This window comes from Chenopodium quinoa, unplaced genomic scaffold (genome assembly GCF_001683475.1).
Source record: "Chenopodium quinoa cultivar QQ74 unplaced genomic scaffold, ASM168347v1, whole genome shotgun sequence".
Classification (NCBI taxonomy): domain Eukaryota; kingdom Viridiplantae; phylum Streptophyta; class Magnoliopsida; order Caryophyllales; family Amaranthaceae; genus Chenopodium; species Chenopodium quinoa.
The window spans coordinates 811,064-820,091 of record NW_018745617.1 but is presented as its reverse complement, the minus strand read 5'-3'; positions in this window follow the sequence as shown (position 1 = coordinate 820,091).

Here is a 9,028-nt window from a genome sequence, read left to right as displayed (position 1 = left end):
AAAATGCACCACATCCATTATTTATAATGTATTCTAATCAATTAAAACAATATACTTTACAATCTAGAGTCATTTCGGACAGGGTCAATATTTTAGGTTACGGGTCAAGAAATGTTTTTCACCAATGTTATTATTAGTCATTACATGCCTATTATATAGTTTAAATCACCACAAAAAACACATCAATTCCTAAGTAATTTTGTATCAATGATATGTTTTAAAATTTGACATATAGATTAAAAATTTATCTTAAAATTCAATAAACAACCCGGGCATCGCACGGGTACAAAACTAGTATATCATATAACTAATATATAAAGCTAAACTTTTAGCCAGGCGACATTGTTAATTTAGAGTTTTATTTTCGATAAAGTACCAATATTTACAAATTGAATTATAATTTTATTCAAAAAATAATTACATTATGACTCTCATAAATTTTATTTTTTGTATCATAATATTTTTTTGGAGCGAAGGAATTAGTTCAAAATGTACCACATCTATTATTTATAATATATTCTAATCAATTAAAATAATAATACTTCAAAATCTAATATAATTTTAATACTGTGTGTAAACCTACCCGTCAATCGGGTCGGATCACGAGTCATTTCAGACAGGGTCATTATTTCAAGTTACGGGTCAAGAAATGTTTTCACCAATATTATTATTATTAGTCATTACATGCCTACTACATAGTTTAAATTGTCACAAAATTAAAACACATAATTTCCTAACTAAATTTGTATTAATGATATGTTTTAAAATTTGACATATAGATTAAATATTAATCTTAAAATTCAATAAACAACCCGGTCATCGCACGGGCACAAAACTAGATGTCAATAGGATCTAATATATATATATATATATATATATATATATATATATATATATATATATATATATATATATATATATATATATATATATATATATATAAAGGGGAGTTTTTTCCCGAGTTTTTTGAGAGCCACATAGGATCTAATTTTCATAGTGTGTGCCATGTAGGATTATAAATTTTAGTAGTAACCAATTAAATAGGAGATTATTAAAATCTTTTATAATTAAATAATTCAAATGCCATGTAAGCAAAATTGGCGAATGAGATTTTCCAATTTAAATTAATTAAATATAAAATATTATCTTTTCATATTAGGAATTTATCTACATATATAACAAATTTTAGCACATAAATATATGTATAAAAAAAATATTTTTAAAAAATTCAAACAAACCGTGCATCGCACGGGCTTCATCTAGTTTCTAATAAAAGGGAATTATTTTATCATGGGCATATAAAATAAGAGGTGAGATTGAAATTCTCACGACATTATATACTTGTGGGGAGGGAACATAGATTAATAAATTATGCAACAAAAAGGATCACTAAATTAGGGGTGGAAATCAGATTTGATGATAAAATGTTCATTTTGCACACCACCGAAAGTAAACTAAGGCAAAGGTATTTAATAATTTTATTATTTCAAATGTTTAAAAAAAACCGATGCTATTTATTGTATGGCATTATGAAAGAAGAAAGTTTTCCCTCCTTCGTTCCAGCAAAAAAAATTTCACCCACAATTATATCATTACTTTTCTCTCTCCTCTCTTCCTTTCCATTTTCCAGAGATTCAAGCTAAGCTTTCTCACTCTTAATTTGCTTTCTTCCTTCTTTATCCTAGTCTGCTAGTGCATAATATCCTTTATGTGCAAGCCCCGAATGGTTATTACCTCCAAAACTAAGTTTTTTTAAATCTTTCAAGAACATTTTTCATCATCAAACGGCGTTTGTTTACTCAATTGCCCATAATGCTAATCACATCAGTAGAAAATGCTTATCAATCATCTCAATTCAATTACTACGAGCTCCCGATTTTCACTAATCCAATTTCTGATGAAGTTGATCTAAATGAATGTACATTTTTTATTTTATTTTATTTTATTTTTTATTGATTTTGTTGTTATGTGATGTTGATCTTTATTATTTCGATTTGTTTAAGTGATTGTACTATTTTTTTCATGACTATTGTTAATTGTGTTTATTTTTGTTGATTTTGATACTCTGTTTTGCATATGTATTAAATTTTTTTTGTGAAAATGGGTCACTTTTATGAATAAAAAAGGTCACTTTTGTAAATAAAAAGGGTCACTTTTGTGAAAAATGGTCACTTTTGTGAAAAAAAAGGGTCATTTTTGTGAAAAAAAAGGGTCACTTTTGTGAAAAAAAAAAATAGTCACTTTTACAAGTAAAAAGGATCACTTTTGTAAGAAAAAAAGGTCACTTTTCGTAAAATATTCGATGTACAATAAAATTATTGTAAACCGGAGGGCATATGCAAAAGTTTTTGCTTTATTATTATTTGATTTCAATCTAATAATTTATTGCCATCGCAAACCACGCAAAGAAGTGACACTACTGCTAATTTAACAGATAATTCTCTATAATCTAATGGCTCCTTTGATTAGTGGTAATAATTGGACTTAATGTTACTAAAATTCTTTATTTTTTTATTCTAAAATTGTGACGTACTATTCTTTGGCATGAACAAATTAAAGTAATATTGAGAGTGAGAGTGATAGCTCAAGTGGTTAGAGCTCCTCTTTCGATTTTTTTGTGGTAAAATAAAATTTTTGGTATTTAAAAAACAATTTTGTGTTTTTTTTTTTTTTTTGGTAAAAGTAAAAAAAATCCTATATATTATTAAAAAAAAATATATATAACTTAATCTAATGTAAATTCATAAGTATTCATAAGTATATATATATAATGTCAAAGTAAGCATATCAAGAGTGCAAAAGTAATAGTGTTGGATTATTAGGAAACATAAGAGAGTATTGTATTTAAGTACCATAGTAACATGTAAAATTACATATATCTGTTCTCTTCAGCTTATTTTCACTTTCTAATTTTCTTCTCTCATAAAATATTCAGTTCAGCTCCAATCAATTAAGTGCAGTTCAATAAATCAGAACAGCTCATAGTGCTCCTGTTTCACATATTTTTGTTTAGAATGTAGAATCATTTAGAAAGGTCTTTCCATTTGTACTTCTACGTAGTATATTTTCTAAGTAATCACATGTATAGTATCAATTTATTATACTCGCTCCGTTTCTTATTATTTATAATAAAAAAATATCTTATATGGAGTATTTCACAAATAATAACCTTTATTGCACATAATAAGAAACACATCTAGTATTATTTTTTTCGTAATATATTTTGGTGTATATCTACCATAAATGAGAAGAACTTTGTTAATTCCACAATGTACCGTAACTCTGCTCTCGTCTTCACTAATCAAACCCCTCGTCGGCAACATTGGGTCAACGGACTTCCAAAATAAGGAAAGTTATTAACAATATAATTATGTTAGAGTAACGTTATTCGATTTTTCTACGTGCCAACGTATCTTATATTACTAGTAAATATACATTGATAATTATTATTTTCCATTCTTATGACTTGTATAGAATTGAATTGAAGAATATAAAAATGAGCACGAAAAAGAAGAAGATAGTAGAGAATGCCAATAATAACGTGGCTAAAATTGATTGGAAAACCTCAGGTTTAAGAGATTCTTCAAACTAAAAGATGTCACTTTGCTTAAAGACAAGTCATACCTTCCAATTTGGTCTATATGAAGCAATCATCAAGATGCTAGTTCATTTTCTCTAGTTGTTATTCTTTAATTAGAATATTATTTTCTAATGACTTAATATATACAATATGACTTTTTTAACTTTGAAGCAAACATGTACAAGTAGTTTATGATGGATTTTATGGTTTATTTTTCAACACATTCATATTTGAGTTGCATGTAACGCATGATCACAAAACTATTTTGGTCAATGGTTTAGTAGCTAAGTCACTTATGAGAGGGAGATACAACAGAAACAGGGAAAGAGATAAATGTGAGTTAGAGTACGTACCATATAGTATATGTTTATAAGTGCGTTATATGTGAAACATAGATATATTATGCATGTTAAACTATTGGGCACTTTACTATTCCGTAAAATTATAGAAGTGATATTCTATTATAGATTTTATGTATAAGAATACAATCTCCGTTTATTTATTATTTGACACGTTTGAACTTTAACACTATTCATACACCTTCTTTTGACCACATTTTGGAGAAAATATAGTCAAGTGGGATCTTGTTAGATTCATCACAATGTATACTTTTAAAATATCAAAATTTTATACATTTTGCTTATCGATAATTAAAGATATTAATGATTGAATTTGTGCATTGACAAATATGACTAAAGAAACGTGTCAACTAAAAAGAAACGGAGAAAATATACTTCCTTCGTTCTTTTTTACTTGACCCGCTTTGACTTTTATACTATTCACCACCCCTCCTTTGACCGTGTTTTGTGAATAATATGTAAGGAAAAACATATTTATGTTGGATCATTTTGAATTCGTCTCAATAAATACTATCATAATATATAACTTTTACATTTTTTAATTATGGAAAATTAAAGTTATTAACCGTTAAAATTTTGTATTGGCAAGTGTGATAAAGAAACAGGTCCAGTAAAAAAGAACAAACGAAGTATTATAATTTGTTCATGTAATAACTCGACCGTACCCCATGCATTACCCATATAAATTTGTTTGCAAGGAAAATAATTAAATCGAACATTAATTGTAAAATCACCCAAATGCATGAATATAACTAGAGTTCTTATATTTTTCAAATATTTGAGTTGCATGTAACAAATCACCACAAAACTATTGCTGGCCAATTGTTTAGTAGCTAATGTCTTATTCACATTTACTGAAATGAGCTGATCCGATTGGAACTTAACTGAATTAAACTTAACTGAGCTGAAATGAATATTTTACGACAGAAGGAAATTAAGAGCTAAATTGAAGATTGGAGCCGAACTGAACTTAATTGAAATTAAGCTGAAGTGAACAGGTCTTAATTTAGTCACTTTTGAGAGGGAGTGACGACTGAGATTGATAATGTTAGAGTGCATACTACATGGCTACATGCCATAAAGCATAGGAAAAATTGAAAGGAATAATCCCAACTTTCCATCATTCGCTCAAAATAATCCAATAATCCCAACTTTGAATTATTTTTTAATAATCCGAACTTTAATATGAAATTTCTTCTAATGATCCCAAGTGACCTGTAATCAGTTGAATAGGTAATTTTTTTAATAAAATAAAAACTTACACATGCCACTACGTAATTGGTTAAAAACACTAATTAACACTTAAAAAATTTTAGTTACTATTAATTAAATAAATATAACTAATTATTTAAAACTAATAAAAAAAAAACCACCACCACCACCAAGACCACCCTCCCTGCCCCCACATACCCAGCCCTTTGTCGCCGCCCCCATACTCGGCCGAGACCTACCCCTTGCCCTGAAAACCATCCTGAAACCCCATTGCATTTCCTCTAAACCACCATAACTCCACCACAAAACCCTTCTCCTTTCCCCGAAAAATCCCTAAAAACCCCTCCCTCATCGCTTAATTGCCTCCAATCGCCTTGCAACAACTTAATCGGAGTCTTTGAAAAATTGCTTACTCGTTTTATTTATCAGATCATATATGAATTATTTTTTTTTTCAAACAATCAGATCGGATGAGTCATGTAGGTGAATTGGGGAGTTTCATGGGGTGTTTTGGTGGTTTAGGGTGGGGGGGGGGAGGAAAACGCCGGCAAGGGGAAGGGGATGGGTCTAAAGGCGGCGACGGGCTGAAACTGAGGCAGGAGAGTTCGGCGGGGGTGGGGGAAGTCAAGTGGTTGGGCTGGTGGTTTTTTTTTTCGGTTAATTATTAGTGTATTTTTTAAAATTTATTTTAATTTTTTTTGGCCATTTACACGCTGACACATGTTAGCCAACTTGTTATTACAAGTAAATTGACCGGTTGGGATTATTAAAAAAATAATTCAAAGTTGGGATTATTTTGAGAGAATGAGACAAAGTTGAGATTATTTCTACCAATTTTTCCTATGGTGTATGAAACTGTATATTTCAAAGAGCGCCATGTGATGTGAGACATAGATATATAATACTTCCTCCGTTCTATTAATATTGCAACAATGGACTTTTTGCACTATTCATCACTCTTGTTTGACCATATAACATGAGTTATACGTTAAGCAAAATATAGTCAAGTGGGATCTTGTTGGATTCGTCTCATAAAATACTTTCACAATATCAACTTTTTATAATTTTTACTCTTACACAGTTATAGATATTTAGCATATAAAACGTGTTTTGGGATGCGTAATTTCCTCCTTGTTGCAATATTAACAGAATGGAGGAAGTATATGTTAGACAATTGGACTTTTTTCTACTTCGTATAATAAGAATATAAAAAATATAGAAGAGAGGTTTTAATATGAATTTTATTTATAAAAATATAACATAATCTGCTCATATAATAACTCGCCCCGTGCATCACCCGTGTGCCATGTGATGTGAGACATATATTTATAAGGAAATTTTGTGTAGAACTACCCTAAAGATAGGGTCATTTGTGAACAACTACCCATTTTTTTTTATTTGTTTAGAACTACCCGTAAGTTTGGAAAAGTTTGGGTAGCACTACCCACTAACGTTTTTCGTCCAATTAAAACGTTATTTTGGTCCAATTTTTCACTTTTTTCAATTACAATGGCCAATTAATGCTAAAATAAGCAAAAACCCCAATTCAATTAAACCTCCAAACCTTAGAAATTAAAATCTCCAAATAATACTACACTCATGAACCCTAAAATGGATTATGATTAAAACTCTAATTAGGTTAATTAAAGTAGATTAAAACCTTTATACAAATTGGGTGGCAAAAGTGAAAAAAATGAGTCCCGATAATGTCTTAATTGGACGGAAAATGTTAATGGGTAGTGATACCCAAATGTTTTCAAACTTGTGGGTAGTTCTAAACAAATAAAAAAAATTGGGTAGTTGTTCACAAATGACCCTATCTTTAGGGTAGTTTCACACAAAATTTCCTATTTATAATGTATTAATGTATGTTAGATAATGATTTTTTGTGCTAAAAATTCATGTGATATGGCTTAAACCTAAATGCTCAAAAATGATTTATAGTGACCACATCAATATGTAGAAAAGTCATGGAAAAAACCGATAGAAACACTTTGGTCATAACCTATACTCGTACATAGTAGGAGTATTATTATGTTTGTGAATTCTCTTGATAGAATCAAGAATTTTTATTTTGTCTTAAATGACAAAAATATTAAGAGAGAGACATTCGACGATGAATTTAAAATTTTTGGCATTTTTCTCAAATCAATTAAAAAAATGTGTTAATAAATAAAACCTTCCAAAAGCTACTCAACTGTTAACAGTTCATCCAGCCTAAATTACTTGGATTCTCATACCATTACTTGGTATGGACCATAACACGTCATTTTCACTTCATGTTTTTTTTATTTATTAATTTTATTTGGGGTTGAAAAAGTCATTTTTTTCTTTTTAAACAACAAAATGGACACATTGATGCCTCCAACTCAACGGTCAACAATTTTATCAAGCCGACCCAAACGCCGTCGTTTAACCTTTTTTTAAACAAAAAAAAATATGTTATAAATTAAAGAGAAAGAGGAGAAAGTAGGGTACAGAATAGATCAGTCAATATTATTTCATAGAGTGAGGATATATATACATACAGTATAACTAGGGTTTGCTTAGATAACAATAAACCCGGGATCTAGAACATTCCAGAATGATAAAGGAGGATAATGGATATCCACACAATATTTCATAACACTCCCCCTTGGATGTCCATTATCGAAGAGTGTGCCTCATTAAAACCTTATTAGGAAAAACCTTGTAGGATAAAAACCTAATGAAGGAAAAAGAGTACAACATTATTCGTAATACGCTTGAGATGCTGCCTCATTAAAAACCTTACCAGGAAAACCCAGTGTGTGACAAAACCATGGTTAAGGGAAAAAGAGTGCAACGCGTATTTTCTCCCCCTGATGAATACAAAACTTGAGAATATCTAGTGCTGCAATAAATCCAATATGGCCTGGCTAGGTGTCTTCTCATATGACGCAGAATAGTATCATTCCTCGATCTTCGATCCTCCTAAACTGAAATAGCATCTTCAAGTCTTCACGTAAACATGTGAAGTGTCTTGATTTCACCATACATGTGTTTATCTCTAATATCATTATTTCAAATCCCTGTTCAATAGTTGATTTAATACTTATGCGGTTATGACTTCTGCTGGAAGTCGTTATTGATGATCATTATTTGATCAAACATTCTTTAATAATAATATGATGTCAAAACTTGATATTATCAATGTCGTTCTTCAATCTCATATGAATTATAATATGAGACATATAATTATATACGCTAACCATGGTTCTTCTAGACCATAAGAAAACATTTTCACGCATAAGTATTCCATTGATATTCTTTAGATGTTTCATAATTGACACGATAGCTCTCTTGCAAACATGAATAGTAAATCTCATTAACTCTCATATGCTCAAACTTCAGGTTGAGATGTCAATGATTTAGTCACATAGACTAAAAGTTTAATAATAATTACAATATTCAAAATATAATTTTTGTAGAGCTGGATATATAAATGCGCCGTACATAAGTTCTTCATGAACTCTTCTTCTTACATGATTCATAACATGCAATTGAATTGGCACCATCAATAATTTCATCACAATTATAAGCCCACTAGAATATAAATATTTCTTTCTCATTTTCCATCAAAGTTGTAAATATGTCTTACTATACTTTGAATGAACATTGACATACACCACAATTATTGTACAGAAAGTAATGCATGCAATATGAGGTATAGAAAATATAATAACATATTAAACAAATTATACAATGAGTAATGCATCTAACAACTTCGAACATATGCAATGAATAATTCAGTAACCTATGACTCACACATGCATATGAACATACATAGGACTCGAAATAATGCAAGACACTGTACAGTGCGGATTTTAAAAATCCATATTTCATTGGACTTCTGGTC